This window comes from Hylobates moloch, unplaced genomic scaffold, assembly GCF_009828535.3.
Source record: "Hylobates moloch isolate HMO894 unplaced genomic scaffold, HMol_V3 SCAFFOLD_5, whole genome shotgun sequence".
In the NCBI taxonomy this organism is placed as follows: Eukaryota; Metazoa; Chordata; class Mammalia; order Primates; family Hylobatidae; genus Hylobates; species Hylobates moloch.
Window position 1 is genome coordinate 35,268,747 of NW_026652280.1, and position 18,367 is coordinate 35,287,113.

The following is an 18,367-nucleotide window of genomic DNA, read 5'->3' on the forward strand; positions in this document are numbered from 1 at the left end:
TATTACAGTGCTTATGGTAACAGCATCTTTGTAACCTACCTAATAGGTTGGTGCAAAAGTAATTGTAGTTTTGCCATTTTAATGGCAAATTTTAAAAACTGCAATTACTTTTGCACCGACATAATAGTATGCCAGAACTTTTCTTCACGTTTGCTGAGTTTGCTTTCCTTTGAGCTTGTAACAAGTATTGTTTTCTGCAACATTTTATTAGAACTTGATTTCACGTGGACTGTGGACAGATATATCCATACTTATTTCAATCAGCTTATAAACTATTATTTTTTTAAATAAAGACATAGACCTAGATTCATATTCTTTTGTTTTCATTTGGGGCAGTAACTATTATAATATGCCTTTTGAGTATATCAAGTAATTTTAAAGCTTTACTTCCATGTACTAATATATTTTAAAAAAATCTCTTTAAGTAGTATCTATTGCCCTTAGGGCCATTTAATGTCAAATTATAATTTTTTGATAATCATTCTCTTATGTAATTTTTGAGATAGAATCTGTGATATTATTTGGGGAGCTGGGAGCAATTTGGGGCTTGTTATGGGCATTTTTCCTGAATAAATTATTGAAAGGAGACTAAGGAAAAAATTATGACTATTATAAAATTGCTGATTACATGATAATAAACAAGGAAGTCATCTGGTTATCTTTGTTTTTCCTTCTGATAGTGCTTCAGATTTCTATAGATACAAACATCTAGGTGATTGTATGAAATTGTCACCATTTCCAAAGTATTTTCTCAAAAATATATGATGGAGGTTCAATCAGGCCTATGATGATAGGCTTCATTTGTGTGGGTGTGACTAGGGAGGGAGAAAATATCAAAGTACGAAATAGAACATTTCTGAATAGAGCTACACATGCTTCGATTAGATAAATCCTAAGATTTCTGTACCATCTTCACATTCCCAATAATTCCGTTTCTACAGACTCCTGTGAAAGGAAGAAATTGGTTGGCATCTCTGCAAGCCCCTCCTAGCCAGAGCAGTCAAGAAAATGCCATACAATGTGTCCCCTTGCTTATTCTACTCAACATGTGCAGATCTTTGAATTTGTGTCTTTTATTAACTTGGCTTTTTGATAATATGGTCATGCACCACAAAACAATGTTTTGTGAAATGATAGACCTCATAGATGACAACAGTAGCCCTATGAGATTGTAATAGAGCTGAAAAAGTTCTATTGCCTAGTGACATTATAGCATAATTACTTTATTTTAAAAATAAATTTAGTGTAGCCTAGGTGTACAGTGTTTATAAAGTCTATATTAGTCTCCAATAATATCCAGGGCTTCACATTCACTCACCTCTCCCTCTTTGACTCATCCAGATCAACGTCGAGTCCTGCAAGCTCCATTTATGGTAAGTGTCCTATCCAGTTGTGCCATTTAAACATTGTTTTGACCATATATTTGTCATACCTTTCCTGTTTAGTTACACAAATATTTATCATTGTGTTATAATTACCTACAATATTTAGTACAGTAACATGCTGTATAGGTTTGTAGCTTAGGAGCAATAGACCACACCATCTAGGTTTCTGTAAATACCTTCTATGATGTTTGCAAAATAACAAAATTTTGTAAAAATGCATTTCTCAGAATGTATGCTATCATTAAGCCACATGTGACTGTATATGGTAACAGGACACTTATAAATAAACAGATAAAATGGTAAAAATCTTGAGTAGCCTTTCAGAACAAACTGCTGAGAGAAAAATACATTGTGCATTGTAAATTTCCAAAGGAAATATATCACGAGGACAAATTGATAGAAGTGATCAGGGTTTTTTGAAAGCATAACTGTATTGGTGTATAAAGGAATATGTATGATTTGAATTAATTATTTAACAAAATGGATACATGTGAAAAAGACAACGGCTTTTTTTTTTTTTTTTTTTTGCCTTTCTCTGAAGGACAACTGTTACAGATGCTCTTAGATTGTACATGCAACATAAAAAAAACTTAAATCATCTTTAATTCTTGGGTGCAATATTTACAAACAGTAATAGCTTATATTTATATCACTCAAAGGTTTGCAAACCTTTTTTCTACATATTTATTACCTTATCCATATTGGTATATGGTGGGCAGATGGGAATTTGTCTTTCTTTTACTTAAGGGAAATTAGCTCCGAGAGATTAAATAGTTAATGGGGCAATATAGGAACCTGGTCCTCTGAGCCCCTGTGCAAGGGTTTGCCTCCTATTTACCACACATCTTTTGGGCTCTGGGAGCGAATGCTTCTTATGGCACCATCTTGAGCAAATAATTTCAGTTTTTTGTTTGTTTGTTTGCTTCATTTGCTCCCATATCAGATGGACGATGTTTCAAGAATTCTTGGAGATTTACACCTAATTTGTGTTTTCTGTTTTGCAGAAGAAAGAGACATTATACAAATGCGAGCTGTTGTCACAACAATGATAAGAAATCAGGAGTCGAAAGATGTGGAGTAAGGGGGAATTTCAGAGAAACCACAAAACACAAAATAGGAAACAGAGACAGGATAAGATTGCTATGACAAAAATGCAGAAGGTGAAATCTTTGGCAGCCTCTTAGTTCTCTGGAGAATATGATATTGTCAGGCTGAGGTGGAAGAATCACATGGTCATACGTGGAAGAATCACATGGTCATACTGTAAGTGCTATGGTTCTGAGTGGTAATGTTATTGATCAGTTTTCAACCTGAGATTTGTAGTGATAATCCCCACAAGTTGCTTGAGATCCTGAACAGTGAGGTTTTTAGTGAGTTTAACCATCAGTGCTTGAAAACTTGCCTAAAGGGGGCAGCACAAATACAACTAAACTTAGGGGCAAAGCATGAAATGCATCCAGATTCAGTTTTGTTTCAGGATCCGCTTGCAACTGAAGCACTGGCTGCACAAGATTCAGCTGAAGGAATGTATATAAAACAGAATATTCCTGTATGATGTTAGTTTTAAAGGTAGATTTTTGGCAGTGGGAGGGTTAGCATTAACATTCATAATGTCACCTGTTATATATGTATTATTTTGACATTTTAATATTTTAGAATACAGAAATGAGTATGCTAATATCATTTTGGAGAGATAATGCCCATATACATATATATATATATATCACTTGGAATTGTTAGAAATTGGTTGAGAATAAAAGATGCTCCCTTCTTATGAACTTGGAATTGTTAGAAATTGGATAAAAATTAGAGATGATCCCTTCTTATGACTTCAGCCTAGGAGTACATTGTAGAGAGCCAGGACCAAATCTGACACACTGAAACTTTGATTCCTGATTTTCAAACAAGAAAAAATACTAGGTGATGTAAACTGGCTTAACAAGAAGTTATGAATCCAGAACCTGGATGTCAGATATAGATGATCTAGGCTGAGGTGCCTATTCTCTGCCCTTTGCCCTATCCTAAAACTGTATGGATGGAAATGAGGCCACCTTTTGCTCTAAACTGGTGCATTCCTTCCTCACCACAGGTCGAAGAGGTCTTAAACATTGGGCTTTCCTCTACAAGGGGAAGGATAGCCCTGGCAGCCATCCACTGGCCCAGCAATATCCTGGATTGAGAGGATATCATTTGCATTACTTGCTGAATGAAACATAGTGAAAATGACTGCAGATAACCTCAACTAAGTCCAAGACATCATTTTCAAATCTGGACCAGCCCTTGCCCTCTAGACTGAACAGAGATTCCAGTTTCCAGGAGAGTAGATGAAGTAATGATAAAAGCACCTCCCAAAACTTTTGCCTTGGTAGGTTTTGGATTCAGGAGATATCTGGGTTTCCATTCCCTTCAAATTTTCAATGACAGTGACTTCCAGTTCCCCACAAATTTCCCTTGATTTCCTGACCATAGAGCCACATATTCATGTTATTTCCATCCATATATTAATACATGGGTATAAGCCAAGATATAGGACTTCAAGCACTTTGCAGGGACGCCCAGTCCATCTCACTGACCATGTATTCTCAAAGCTTACCACTGGGCCTTAAGCCGTTTACTGAACGTAAAGCATGCAATAAAGAGTTTAAGGGCTCTTTTCTTTATTTCTGCCAAATCCAGAATGCTTGGTTTAGTTAGGATCTGAAAAGGAATTGTACTTAAACTTCTCATTTAGATTCTTCTAAGGAAAATGCCAAGAAAAGAAGGTTGTGATCTTTTTCTTGGTAGTTTCATAATAGAAAGTCCTAAGAACAGTTACAGTTGTTGAAATCCACCCTCTCTCTGATTCATTGAATTGGAGATAGCTATCCAACTACTAGTTGTCCTTTCTCACTAACTCTCTTAATTATTTCTAGGTACTACAGAGTGGCACATAACTAAACATTATCAAGGAATTTTACAGCCCTAGGCCTTCTATTACTGTTTATTACAGTCTGCTGTAATCATTCTAATGGTCTAAGATGTTGCAACTAATTTACCCAAGACCTGAACACCAGAAGTGCCGAAATTGTCTGGGAGTTTTATTCTGCATCCAACCATTACCAGGAAGGAGGATGTATTACTTCTCATTTCTTTACAAGTGTCAGTGCAAATCCAGCCATCAAACAAAAGTTAGACCTAAAAGCTTTTAGATTACAGCGATTATTACAGATTTTACATGAGATAAAAACGTAATTGCTCCATTTCCTTTATTCTTTCTTTCATTTTCTTCCCTCTCACTGTATATTTTAGATTGTCCTGCTTGACTGCCAGGTCAGACCCAGCACACAAAGATATCTGTCATAAGACTGGGGAGCTACAGTGTTCTTTTCCATAAGAATTGAAATGCTTGGAATTTCTCTTCCAAATGAATTACAAAACTTCCATGGTCATTTTCATTTTAAATTATTTTATGTCTATGTAAACTCATGCATTGCCTATAAAGGAATAATATTTCTAGCCATGTGGATAGTGACAGAGAATGAGCTGAAGGCAGCAATCCTTCACAGGCAAAGTGGTGCATGCATTTTTTTTCATCTTGCTTCTTTTTTCCTTTTCCATATTCACTCATCCTTTTAAATTCTTTGAATTCATTTTTTCCTCCCTCGCTCCCTTCCTATTCTCCATCTCTATCTTTGTCATTTATTAATTCCTTTTCTTCTTTTTCTCCAGACTTGGATATTTGTCCATCCTCTCATAATTCTCTTTCATACACATTCTCTGACTTATAGGTCCTAAGATTCTCATATTCTAACATTAGCCCTCTGCTTAAGAGGGTATGTTTATAAACTATTTGACCGAGGAGGAATTGCCCAAGTTATCAAAGACATCCTGTCAGGAATGTCAACCTTTTACTCTTGTTCATGCTCAGAGAAACAGTGCTGCAGGGATTATAGCCTGGAATATGGTAGACCCAGATTTTAGATTTGTTTGCCCTTTGCCTCCTAATATCCATTTTCCCCTAAGTTTACCTGGGCATATTTCCCAGTTTGCTTTGCAAATGTGTTGCCATATAACTGCACTTTGTCTAAGTCTTTTTAAAAGAAACATGGTTTACTTGCACAAAACTGATCAGTTTTGAGAGATTGTTAATGCCCTTGAAGTGGTTTTTGTGGGTGTGAGACAAATGGTGAGAATTTGAATTGGTCCCTCCTATTATAGTATTGAAATTAAGTCTACTTAATTTATCAAGTCATGTTCATGCCCTGATTTTATATACTTGTATCTACCAATAAACATTGTGATACTTTATGTAATAAATAAATAAAATAAATAAATAAAAATAAAAAATAAAATAAAATGAAACTGAGTATGTTTTGTGTAGTTTCTGGGAAGAGTCCTTAAATAGAGAAGGAACTCTGTTCTTATTATCTACCTTATGTCCTGAAATGCTTGCGTGATGGCTGAAGCTCCAGCAGTCATTTGTAACCATTAAGACAAGAGTCTTTTCCTAGGGAGGATGAGATAGAATAAACTGATAACTTTGTGGATTACTCATAATAGTCCTGAATTGCCTATATTTGTGCTTTATTGTTAAAAAAAAAAAGTGAAACAGATCAACTTTTATTATGTTTAAACTACTTTTTTATTGAAGTTATCTATTCTATGCAGCTGAATCTAATTCCAACTGATGCACCCAGATTTTCCTAATTCCTGTTTCTACCCCAGATGCCCTGCTGCTTATCTGAGTTTCTGGAATGATTTCTCATTTGATTACTTCCTACATGTCCCTGTTTCCTAATGCATTAATATTGGGTTTGCCAATAAGAAACTTTTTAGAGTTGGAATATTGCTGATCATTTCTGTTTGCTAGATTTTGGTAACCAAATCATTTTGACTTCTAGGATCGGCCTTTATTTATGCTTTTCTGCCCAATTTTGATCCATGTTCTATTCTGCCTGTAAAATGTGCCCCAAAGTCATGCACATAACCTTGACCTTTGGGTTTTGGTGGTTTGAGACCATTTCATTGACATTTCTCAATATCAGTGAAAATTCTAGATGTTAATTCTTCGTATTTTAAAAATTTTCATGTTGATTCTCACTTTTTTCCTTTGCTAAAGTTTATCTCTTTATTTCTATTAACATTTTTTCTATTAGTGCGTCCTTGTTATATGTTCAAAACAAAATACTGAACAACTTAATTTACATATATTTTCTGATGTAACTTACATCTGACAGTTTAATCTTCCTTAGTACTTCTGGTGAATGCCTTTTAGAATTAGAAGGAGGAAAATTTTACCTAATTATAATAGTTTACATATGCAAATATTATCAGATTTAATAATCATGTTTCCCTAGAAATGATGAACAAAGCCACATGTGTTTTAAGTGGATCATAAATCTTGCTGATTAAGTTACTGTCCTGAGTCATTTACTATAAAGAAATTATAGTCATTAAACCTCTAAACTTTAGCTTAGCTCATTTCTCAAGCAGAGGGCCTCTGTGTTTAAGATTTAAGCATGGACCTAGAAGCAGCTTCTCCACTCCTTCTCGAATCTCCACCTGGTTTAGCCTGCCCGCCTCCACTCCTGCCTCCACCATTTCCATCAGGGTGATCCAGAAGTCCTACAAGGCGTCCACCTCTTGCCCCCCGGCCTTCGGCAGCCACTCTTACACGAGTGGGCCCTGTGCCCCATCAGCTCCTCGAGCTTCTCCTGAGTGGGCAGCAGCAGCTTCACGGGTGGCCTGGGCGGATGCTATGGCCGGCCAGCAGTATGGGACCATCACTGCTGTCACCATCAACCAGAGCCTGCTGAACCTGGAGGTGGACCCCAACAACCAGGGCATGTGCACCCAGGAGAAAGAGCAGATCAAGGCCCTTAACAACAAATTTGCCTCCTTCATCAACAAGGTACGTTTCCTGGAGCAGCAGAACAAGATGCTGGAGACCAAGTGGAGCCTCCTGCAGCAGCAGAAGACAGCTCAGAGCAACATGGACAACATATTCCAGAGCTACATCAACAACCTTAGGCGGCAGCTGGAGACACTGGGCCAGGAGAAGCTGAAGCTGGAGGCGGAGCTTGGCAACATGCAGGGGCTGGTGGAGGACTTCAAGAACAAGTATGAGGATGAGATCAATAAGCCTATAGAGATAGAGAATGAATTTGTCCCCATCAAGAAGGATATGGATGAAGCTTACATGAACAAGGTAGAGCTGGAGTCTAGCCTGGAAGGGCTGACCGACGAGATCAACTTTCTCAGGCAGCTGTATGAAGAGAAGATCCGGGAGCTGCAGTCCCGGACACACCTGTGGTGCTGTCCATGGACAACAGCCGCTCCCTGGACATGGACAGTATCACCTCTGAGGTCAAGGCACAGTACAAGGAGATCGCCAACAACAGCCAGGCTGAGGCTGAGAGCATGTGCCAGATCAAGCATGAGGAGCTGCAGACGCTGGCTGGGAAGCACGGGGATGACCTGCGTCGTACAAAGACGGAGATCTCCGAGGTGAATTGGAACATGAGCCAACTCCAGGCTGAGACTGAGGGCCTCAAAGGCCTGAGGGCTTTCCTGGAGGCCGCTATCGCAGATGCCAAGCAGCATGGGCAGCTGGTCGTTAAGGATGACAACACCAAGCTGTCCCATCTGGAGGCCGCCCTGTAGCAGGCCAAGCAGGATATGGCGTGGCAGCTGCGTGAGTACCAGGAGCTGATGAATGTTAAGCTGGCCCTGGACATTGAGATCGCCACCTACAGGAAGCTGCTGGAGGGCGAGGAGAGCCAGCTGGAGTCTGGGATGCAGAACATGAGTATCCATACGAAGACCAGCAGTGGCTATGCTGGTGGGCTGAGCTCAGCTTATGAGGGCCTCACAAGCCCCGGCCTGGGCTCCAGCTTTAGCTCTGGCGCGGGCTCCAGCTCCTTCAGCTGCATCAGCTCCACCAGGGCTGTGGTTGTGAAGAAGATCGAGACCTGTAATAAGAAGCTAGTGCCCAAGTCCTCTGACGTCCTGTCCAAGTGAACAGCCATGGCAGCGCCCCCGTTAGCCTACCCTTCCTGTGGCTGTCCCAGAGTCCATGAGAAAGGCTGCTGTGCAGGAGAGCACAGCGAACAGGAGACCCACCTGAGGCCTAGCCCTCGCCCTCAGCCCACCCGCAAGGGAGTTTACTGCCTGGGGTACCCCTCTTGCCCATGCCCCCAGCTAAAAAACAACTCAATTTTTTTTTTTTTCCAAAATAAAACCTCAGCTGTCTCAAAAAAAAAAAAAAAAGTGAACGTTGCTTACAATGAAGAGATCGATTGAAAATTTAGAGAAAATAGGCCGGACGTGGTGGCTAACTCCTGTAATCCCAGCACTTTGGGAGGCCGAGGTGGGCGGATCACGAGATCTGAAGATCGAGACCATCCTGGCCAACATTGTGAAACCCCGTCTCTACTAAAAATACAAAAATTAGCTGGACGTGGTGGCACGTGCCTATAATCTCAGCTACTCGGGAGGCTGAGGCAGAAGAATCACTTGAACCAAGGAATCGGAAGTTGCAGTGAGCCAACATCACACCACTGCAGTCCAGCCTGGCAACAGAGCGAGACTCCGTCTCAAAAAAAAAAGAAAAGAAAAATTAGAGAAAATAAGCAAAAATTAGATGCCCCCGGATGCTTAGCAATTGTTGTTTTCTCTTTGGCTTTAATATCATACCTTATTGCTATGAACTCATTTACACTGAAGATAATTTTAATATGGATTAAGAAAAAGAAAAGTATAATACCTTGTATGATACATAAACACTCAGGTTCAGATGAGTGAACAAAATAACCAGAGTGAGAGAATACTGTATCACACGGCTTGATTAAACTTAGTGCTATATGCTTCCTAAGGGAAAAGAAAGGTAGCTGGATTAAACAGAGCGGTGGAAATTAGAGAGAACTTAACATTAGCACTGAAATGTTTCACTGAATAAAATCTAATAAATATGAGAACAATGAAAGTTAACTTCTCCAGGAAAATAAAGATGGACTATTTAGTGTGAATTAAGACTCACTAGCAATGTCTTCTATTTGCAGTGTATATAAGAGTTGAAAGTACTTTCACACAGATTCTCTCAATGTAATTCATGTAAGAACCAAGGGAAAGGTGTAACACATATATCCTTATCTATATTATACAGATTTGCAGCCCAAGACTCCAAGGTTCAGAGATATAAGTGATTTGGCATTAGGAAGTGACAACTAAGACTGGAAAATTGAACCCAGGCTTTCAGACTAAATGACAGTGCCATGTCACCCTATACTGCACAGTCAACTGAAAGAGTCAGCCTGCCCACACAAAGGGGCTGTCAGTTGAAGGGGAAGAGTCAATTCATTCTCTATTGCACCGGAAATCAGGATGAGGACCAGTGAGTGGGATTTACAGGGAGGCTGATTTTGCCTCAATTTGAGGAAGAACTTTCCAACAATTAGAGCTGTCTAACCAAGGAACAATCTGCCTTGTCAAATAAATAAGCAACCTGTTACTGAAGGCATTTAAGCCTAAGCCTATAGACCACTTCTCAGGAATACTAGAGGAAAGATAACTTGAGGGACACATTTAACATCTAAGACTTTATTCAACCTAAAGATTCTGTAGATGATGTAGGATGCCATTTGAAGATGATCTACTTGGAAAGATGCTTGTGGGCATTAGAAACAATATAAGGAAAATACTGTTATTGCACCTTGGACTTCAAAATCTTCAGGTCATATCTAAGCAATCCTGATGTGCTATGAAACGATGCAATCGATGTGCAACTCTGATATTTCTTGCAGAATCTCCTTTTAGCTGGATTTTCAGTTCAACTGGTACATCCAGACTGGTTGAATGTGATGGGCTGGAGATCCACCTTCTAATAGGTTTAAGATCTATTTCTTCTTATTGATGCTCCTGAAAACATTGCTATTTCTGGAATCATTAAGAAAGAATATTTCCTCTATTAAAATATCACCTCAAACTATGTTTTGCATTTCTTTTAGGGGCTTGAGATTTCTCATAAGACATAGCAAAATAATTGAGAGTTTGGGGGGCAGGTAGGGGAAAATTAGGAAAATGTTTAAATCTGGGGTAGAATCAAATTTAAGAATTTCAGCCAGGCATGGTTGCTCAGGCCTGTAATCCCAGCACTTTGGGAGGCCAAGGCGGGTGGATCACCTGAGGTCAGGAGTTCAGACCAGCTTGGCCAACATGGAGAAACCCTGTCTCCACTAAAAATACAAAAAAAATGTAGCCAGGAGTGGTGGTGCACACCTGTCTTTCCAGCTACTCAGAAAGCTAAGCAGGAGAATCGCCAGGAGACAGAGGTTGTAGTGTATGGAGATTGTGCCACTGCACCCCAGTCTGGGTGACCGAGCGAGACTCTGTCTCAAAAAAAAATTTGAGCATGGAATTAGTGCTAAAAGGGAATCCAGTTTGCCATCTGCCCACACGTGCATTTCTCACTTCCTTTCTTTTGCACTGCTGTGAAGCACAAACATTTCCTTATTCATCTTGTGCATTTCCAATGGCAGAAATTAGTTTTCCAAGGAAAATTTTTTGTCCTCAAGCAATTGTATTTCATATCTGAGAGTCAAATGTTTGAAGCTTTGCATGGGAGACCCCAGCGTGGCATTTAAGCGCTTGTAGAGTCAACTAAACTTAGATTTTACCCTGAACCCAAGAACAGGGCAAGGTCATAAAACACTCAGAGACTCAATGCAGCACAAACAACTTTCGATCATGGCTAGGAGCTCATTCTCCACCTCATTTTTTCTCTTATTTTGAGGAAAGAGAGAGTCACATTTATGTTTGACTTTTGTCTAAGTACAAAGATGCTATATAGCAATAGTGCAATAACAATATTTTCCTTATATTGTTTCTAATGCCCACAAGCATCTTTCCAAGTAGATATGGCAATCTTCATATTTTATTTATTTATTTAAGTAACTCTAAGCTTCCATTGGTCACAAAAGATCAGGCCCAAACTAGAAATAAAAATAACTTTTTTGTTACTTCAAATGATAGGAGCTCCTATCATTTGCTGTTATTAATAACAACTTTTTAAAGAGAGCTAAACTGTGTGTGGGAAAGCATGCAGCTGAGCACCAGGTTGAACTGGACCCAGGAACTTAAAGTCGGCCAGTGTTGTTCATTCCCTCTCCATCTCTCAGCTTTTCATTCTCTGTGCCCAATTGGTACTGTTACCCTCTCACTAGACAATGACTTTCAACATTTTAATTTCAGATACCAGTCACTTGTAATATTCTCAAATAACATGTATTTTAAATTAAATATGACTATATTATGGTTTTCATATAAAATATTAATTTTAATTTAATATAAATTTTCAGTTTAAGGACTCTCTCAGCTTCTGTGTTTCTGCTGTTTTCATTTGGCAAAAACAATATTTATGTATTTTTATTTTCCAAAGTAGTTTTTGCTGAGTTATTACATTTTAACTTAACATTTATTTACTCTTTAACTTTTTATCTTTTCCATAAGTTTTTTCATTTTTAGCGTAGAGAGGTTGCTTTTTAAATTAATTTCTGATAAATTATGTTTTTGATGCTATTTGACATTGAATTCTGGTTATTTTCCAATTGTATTCTATTAGTACATAAAACTACAATTGATAGTTGTACTTTGACCTTGTATCCTGTGATGCAGCTGGAATTATGTATTAATTTAGCTTATTTAGTAATAAGATGTTTTGTGCAGTGTTTAGGATTTTGTCCACTGACAATTTTTGATGTTAGCTTTATGTTTACTTTTCAATTATTAAGGCATTTATTTTAAAAATTATTCTTGCTTTATTTCACTCTTTAGATTGAATGTTGAATAGACCTGATGAGTGTGAGAATCCTTGACTTGTGTCCTACCTTAACAAAAAAGCATTCCGTGTTTCACTATTAAGAATGATGTTAGCTGCCAGTTTTTCATAAATACACTTTTATCAGATTGATGAAATTCCCTCTATTCCAAGATCGCTGAAATGTTGTTGCATTTTATCATATTTTTTTGCATCTATTTAGATTATGATGTATATTTTATTCTATAAGATTGAATATGTTGATTTTTAAAAAAATTTAAACCAATCTTACATTCATAGGATCACCCTCCACAACGTATTTATTGCTTAATTTAATTTGCTAATATTTTGCTGGGAATTATGTGTATATTCTTATGAAGAATATTATTAATTTATATATTTTTAAAGTATTTTTCACTCTTTTTCAAGGCATTGTTTATTTCATAAAATGGAAAGTATTTTCTGTCTCTTCTGAAAACATTCTTATAAGAATGGTATTGTAGGCCAGGAGTGGTGGCTCACACCTGTAATCCCAGCACTTTGGGAAGCCAAGGCAGGCAGATCACTTGAGGTCAGGAGTTTGAGACAAGCCTGGACAACATGGTGAACTCTGTCACTACTGAAAATACAAAAATTAGCCAGGCATAGTGGTGCATGCGAGGCAGGAGAATCACTTGAACCTGAGAGGCGGAGGTTGCAGTGAGCCAAGATTGTGCTATTTGCACTCCAGCCTAGGTGACAGAGTAAGACTGTCTCAAAAAAAAAAAAAAAAGAATGGTTTTTTTTTATTAAAAGTTTGATAGAATTTACCAATGAAATAAGGAATCTAGGCCAGGTGCGGTGGCTCACGCCTGTAATCCCAGCAGTTTGGGAGGCCGAGGAGAGCAGATCATTAGGTCAGGAGATTGAGACCATCCTGGCTAACAAGGTGAAACCCCGTCTTTACTAAAAATATGAAAAATTAGCTGGGCGTGGTGGCAGGTGCCTGTAGTCCCAGATACTCAGGAGGCTGAGGCAGGACAATGGTATGAACCCGGGAGGCGGAGCTTGCAGTGAGCCAACATTGGGCCACTGCACTCCAGCCTGGGTGACAGAGCGAGACACTGTCTCAAAAAAAAAAAAAAAAAGAAATAAAGAGTCTAGAATTGTCTAATTTTTGAGAATATAACTTTTTCATGAGTATAGAGCTATTCATATCTTATGTTTTTTGTCTGTATGGCTTAGTTGAAACAATGCATTAATTTCATCTAAGTTGACCAATTAATGTCATAAAATGGCTCATAATATTTTCCTAGGATTTGCCTTTAAGATCTGTTGAGGTACATTATCTTTTACTCCAATATTTATCAGTATTATTAGATGCTTATCAATCACATAAATCTTGTCAAACTACTAACTTTTGGATTTTTAAATGATTTTCTTTCCTATTTCACTAACTTTCACACATCTTTATTTCTCCCTGTTGCTTACTTTGGCTTTAATTTGCTCACCTTTTCTCTGTCATCTTAAGATATACACATACATAATAATTCTAGAGTCGTCTTTTTTCCTAATGTTGGCATTTTGCTATAAACGTCTCTGTAAGTACTACTTTAGTATGATCCTACAAATTACAATATGTCGTGAGATTCAATCATTCATTTAAAATTACTTTTTCACTGTAATTTCATCTTTGGCAGAGGTTATTTAGAAGTCTATTTTTTTTTAATTTCCAATATATGAAGCTTTTATTCATATGTGAAATTTTCATTGTTTTTAGGGAATCAACTCGGCCAGGCACGGTGGCTCAAGCCTGTGATCCCAGCACTTTGGGAGGCCGAGGTGGGCGGATCATGAGGTCAAGAGATGAGACCATCCTGGCCAACATGGTGAAACCCCATCCCTACTAAAAATACAAAAATTAGCCGGGCGTGGTGGCGTGCACCTGTAGTCTCAGCTATTCAGGAGGCTGAGGCGGGAGAATCCGGGAAGTGGAGGGGTTGCAGTGAGCCAAAATCTGCCACTGCACTCCAGCCTGGCAACAGAGTCAGACACCATCTCCAAAAAAAAAACCAAAAAAACAAAAAAACTCTTGAAATTTCTCGAGCGTTCTCCAGTATATACCCTCTTTCAGTTAATGTTACATGTGCCTTCTTTTTTTTTTTTTTCCTGAGACGGTCTTGCTCTGTTGCCTAGGCTGGAAGGCAGTGGAAGGATCTCAGCACACTGCCACCTCCACTTCCCAGGTTCAAGTGATTCTCCCACTTCGGCCTCCCGAGTAGCTGGGATTACAGGTGTGCCACTACACCTGGCTAAATTTTGTATTTTTAATAGAGACAGGATTTTACCATGTTAGCCAGGCTGGTCTCCAACTCCTGGCCTCAAGTGATCTGCCCGCCTCAGCCTCCCAAAGTGCTAGAATTACAGGCGTGAGCCACCATGCCCGGCCAATCTGTGCTCTTAAAAAGGAGATGTATTCTTCACTAAGGTGTGCTATTATATAAACGTAAAAATTTCTATCAAAGGAGTCGCTAGTGTTGTTCACATCATCAGCTACTGATTTTTTTGGTCTAGATATAAGTAACTATAAGAGTCATGTCCTAATCTAACTGTGATTGTAGATTTGTCTGTTTTCTCCTTTATTTCTGTTTTGCTTTATCTATTTTGAATCTCTGTTACTAGGCATATACCTTTCTATAATTGTGTGTTTGATGAAATGATCCTTCTAACATTTAGAAATATCACTTTTGCTTTTTGTTCACATACTAGCTTATATCTTGCTGTTAGAAATATAAACACTTCACTTTCATGTGCTTCAATTTGTATATAGTATAACTTCCTTTTACTTTCTATCCCTTTGTTCAATTAATTTCTTTTTCAGTATATATTAACATTTTTATTAAATGTAATATATATATATAGAAAAAAGTATCATAATTCTTCAAACTGACAAAACCCATACATAGCCTCCAAGTCAACACAAAAACATTATTAGCACTCCTATAAGGGCTCTGTGAATTTGGTTCACATCATTATTTATACCAGAGTAATGAATATCCTGACTTCTAATAGCATAAAAGACAGATTCTTCCCTATGTTGTCTTATTTTATATAAAATGAATCACTCCATGTATACTATTTGTGTTATTTGTATGGTCTACAGTGTGTGGTTTGTTAAACATAATTTGTGAGATTAATCCATATAGTTCTTTGCAGTTATATACATTTATTCTAATTTCTGGATATTGTTACATTGTATAAATATGCAAAAATTATATCAATCCATTCTGCTGTTATTGTGTTGATGGGTATTTGGTAGTTTTAGTTATTGTTGTTGTTTTTGTTATTGTAAACAGTGGTTCTGTGAAAATTATTATACTTATCTTTTAATGAACAGATGTCCATGGGTCTATTGTGTATATAGAAAAAAGTTGAATTGTGGTGCCATAGAAAATGCATATATTTAGTAGATTCTGTCAAAGAGTTTTCCAAAGTTGTACTAATTTACTCTTCTACCAGTTATGTATGATATTTCTGACTGTCCCATATCTTTACAAATATTGGTTATTGCATTTTTCATTTTAATCATTCTGTTCATGTGTGAGGGGTATTTCATTGCGATTTTGATTTGCATTTTCTTGTAGACTAATGAAATTAAGCTACTTAAGTAACTTTTAATCTAATTGTTGGCCACTTGAATATCCTTCTTTGTGAACAATCTATTTAAGACCCCCTCATACTTTATTTGGTTGTTGCCCTTTTATTATTGATTCATATAATTTCTTCATGTATTTTAAATCCAAAATTGTGTGGGATATATGTAAAAATACATCCTCCCACCCCATGGCCAACCAATCATAAAGTTCCCATTTAACAAAAGTTTTTAATTTTAATATAGCACAATTTTTATTTTCCATCATGTTAACAAATTTTGTTTCCTTTAAGGAAAATGTTTCTTATATAAACATCATAATGATTTTCTCCTATGTTTTCTTCCAGAAGTTTCATGATTTACCTCTTATAGTTAAATTTGCTCTGCAAAAAAATTCTATATGTAAGTAAAGAATAAGGTATATATTTTCATATGGTAACAAATTAAACCAATACTATGTAAGAAAAAGCCAATACAATGTGTTTAAATTAGTATGGTTTTATAATAGATCCTAATCTGTTGGTATTTAATGTATCCAGTGCTATTCTTCCTTTTTAATATAAAATACACACTGAATTTTCTATGGCAGCAACAATATTATAAATCAGGGAGAGGATGAATCCTCCTTTTTTTTTTTTTTAGAGACTTTCTCAGGAGTTCTTCATCATTTCAGAAAATGTATGTATTAATGGTAATACCATTTATGATATTTAAATCACCACATAAAACCCCTATATCAGTCTGTGTTCAAGTCTGTGATATTCACTGTGGCTCAATGTTCAAGTTCAAGCATAAAACTACATTACTATATCCTCTACTGTAGTGGTGTCTAAGCACTTAAATGTTGAAACATACGTTTTATTTTAAGTAGCTTTCATTTTATTTTTCCTTTATATCTCAGGGTATTATATTGATAATTTTTTTTTAAATTATACTTTAAAATGGGCAAAGGATATGAACAGACACTTCTCAAAAGAAGATGTTTATGTGGACAACAAACTTTTGAAAAAAAGCTCATCATCACTGGTCATTAGAGAAATGGAAATCAAAACCATTCTTCTTTAAGATTGCTTTGTCTATTTTTGGCCTTTAAAATTAAATATGAATTGGAATAAAAAAAGAGCCTGCATCACCAAGTCAATCCTAAGCCAAAAGAACAAAGCTGGAGGTATCACGCTACCTGACTTCAAACTATACTACAAGGCTACAGTAACCAAAACAGCATGGTACTGGTACCAAAACAGAGATATAGACCAATGGAACAGAACAGAGCCCTCAGAAATAATGCTGCTTATCTACAACTATCTGATCTTTGACAAACCTGACAAAAACAAGAAATGGGGAAAGGATTCCCTATTTAATAAATGGTGCTGGGAAAACTGGCTAGCCATATGTAGAAAGCTGAAACTGGATCCCTTCCTTACACCTTATACAAAAATTAATTCAAAATGGATTAAAGACTTACATGTTAGACCTAAAACCATAAAAACCCTAGAAGAAAACCTAGGCAATACCATTCAGGACATAGGCATGGGCAAGGACTTCATGTCTAAAACACCAAAAGCAATGGCAAAAAAAGCCAAAATTGACAAATAGGATATCTAATTAAACTAAAGAGCTTCTGCAGAGCAAAAGAAACCACCATCAGAGTGAACGGGCAACCTACAGAATGGGAGAAAATTTTTGCAACCTACTCATCTGACAAAGGGCTAATATCCAGAATCTACAATGAACTCAAACAAATTTACAAGAAAAAAACAACCCCATTGAAAAGTGGGCAAAGGATATGAACAGACACTTCTCAAAAGAAGACATTTATGCAGCCAACAGACACATGAAAAAATGCTCATCATCACTGGCCATCAGAGAAATGCAAATCAAAACCACAATGAGATACCATCTCACACCAGTTAGAATGGTGATCATTAAAAAGTCAGGAAACAACAGGTGCTGGAGAGGATGTGGAGAAATAGGAACACTTTTACACTGTTGGTGGGACTGTAAACTAGTTCAACCATTGTGGAAGTTGGTGTGGCGATTCCTCAGGGATCTAGAACTAGAAATACCCTTTGATCCAGCCATCCCGTTACAGGGTATATACGCAAAGGAATATAAATCATGCTGCTATAAAGACACACGCCGGAGCCAAGATGGCCGAATAGGAACAGCTCCGGTCTCCAGCTCCCAGCCCCAGCGACACAGAAGACGGATGATTTCTGCATTTCTGCTTGAGGTACCGGTTTCATCTCACTAGGGAGTGCCTAACAGTGGGTGCAGGACAGTCGGTGAAGTGCACTGTGCACGAGCCGAAGCAGGGCGAGGCATTACCTCACTCGGGAAGCGCAAGGGGTCAGGGAGTTCCCTTTCCTAGTCAAAGAAAGGGGAAACAGATGGCACCTGGAATATCGGGTCAGTCCCACCCCAATACTGCGCTTTTCCAACGGGCCTGGAAAACGGCACACTAGGAGATTGTGTCCCGCACCTGGCTCAGAGGGTCCTGTGCCCACGGAGTCTCGCTGATTGCTAGCACAGCAGTCTGAGATCAAGCTGCAAGGCGGC

General features: G+C 37.7%; 1 long non-coding RNA gene and 1 pseudogene across 1 annotated transcript in view; both read left to right on the plus strand.

Moving 5' to 3' along the window:
• LOC131383445 (uncharacterized) overlaps nt 1-3,566 on the plus strand; it is a 223,930-nt gene extending 220,364 nt beyond the window's left edge. Inside the window, exons 2-4 of the long non-coding RNA XR_009213480.1 lie at nt 1,342-1,373; nt 2,390-2,648; nt 3,475-3,566. This is a non-coding gene — a long non-coding RNA (uncharacterized LOC131383445). The remainder of the gene's footprint in view (nt 1-1,341; nt 1,374-2,389; nt 2,649-3,474) is intronic.
• An 836-nt stretch (nt 3,567-4,402) lies between these two features.
• On the plus strand, nt 4,403-8,384 carry LOC116467793 (keratin, type II cytoskeletal 8-like; annotated as a pseudogene).
• Nucleotides 8,385-18,367: the final 9,983 nt, after the last annotated feature.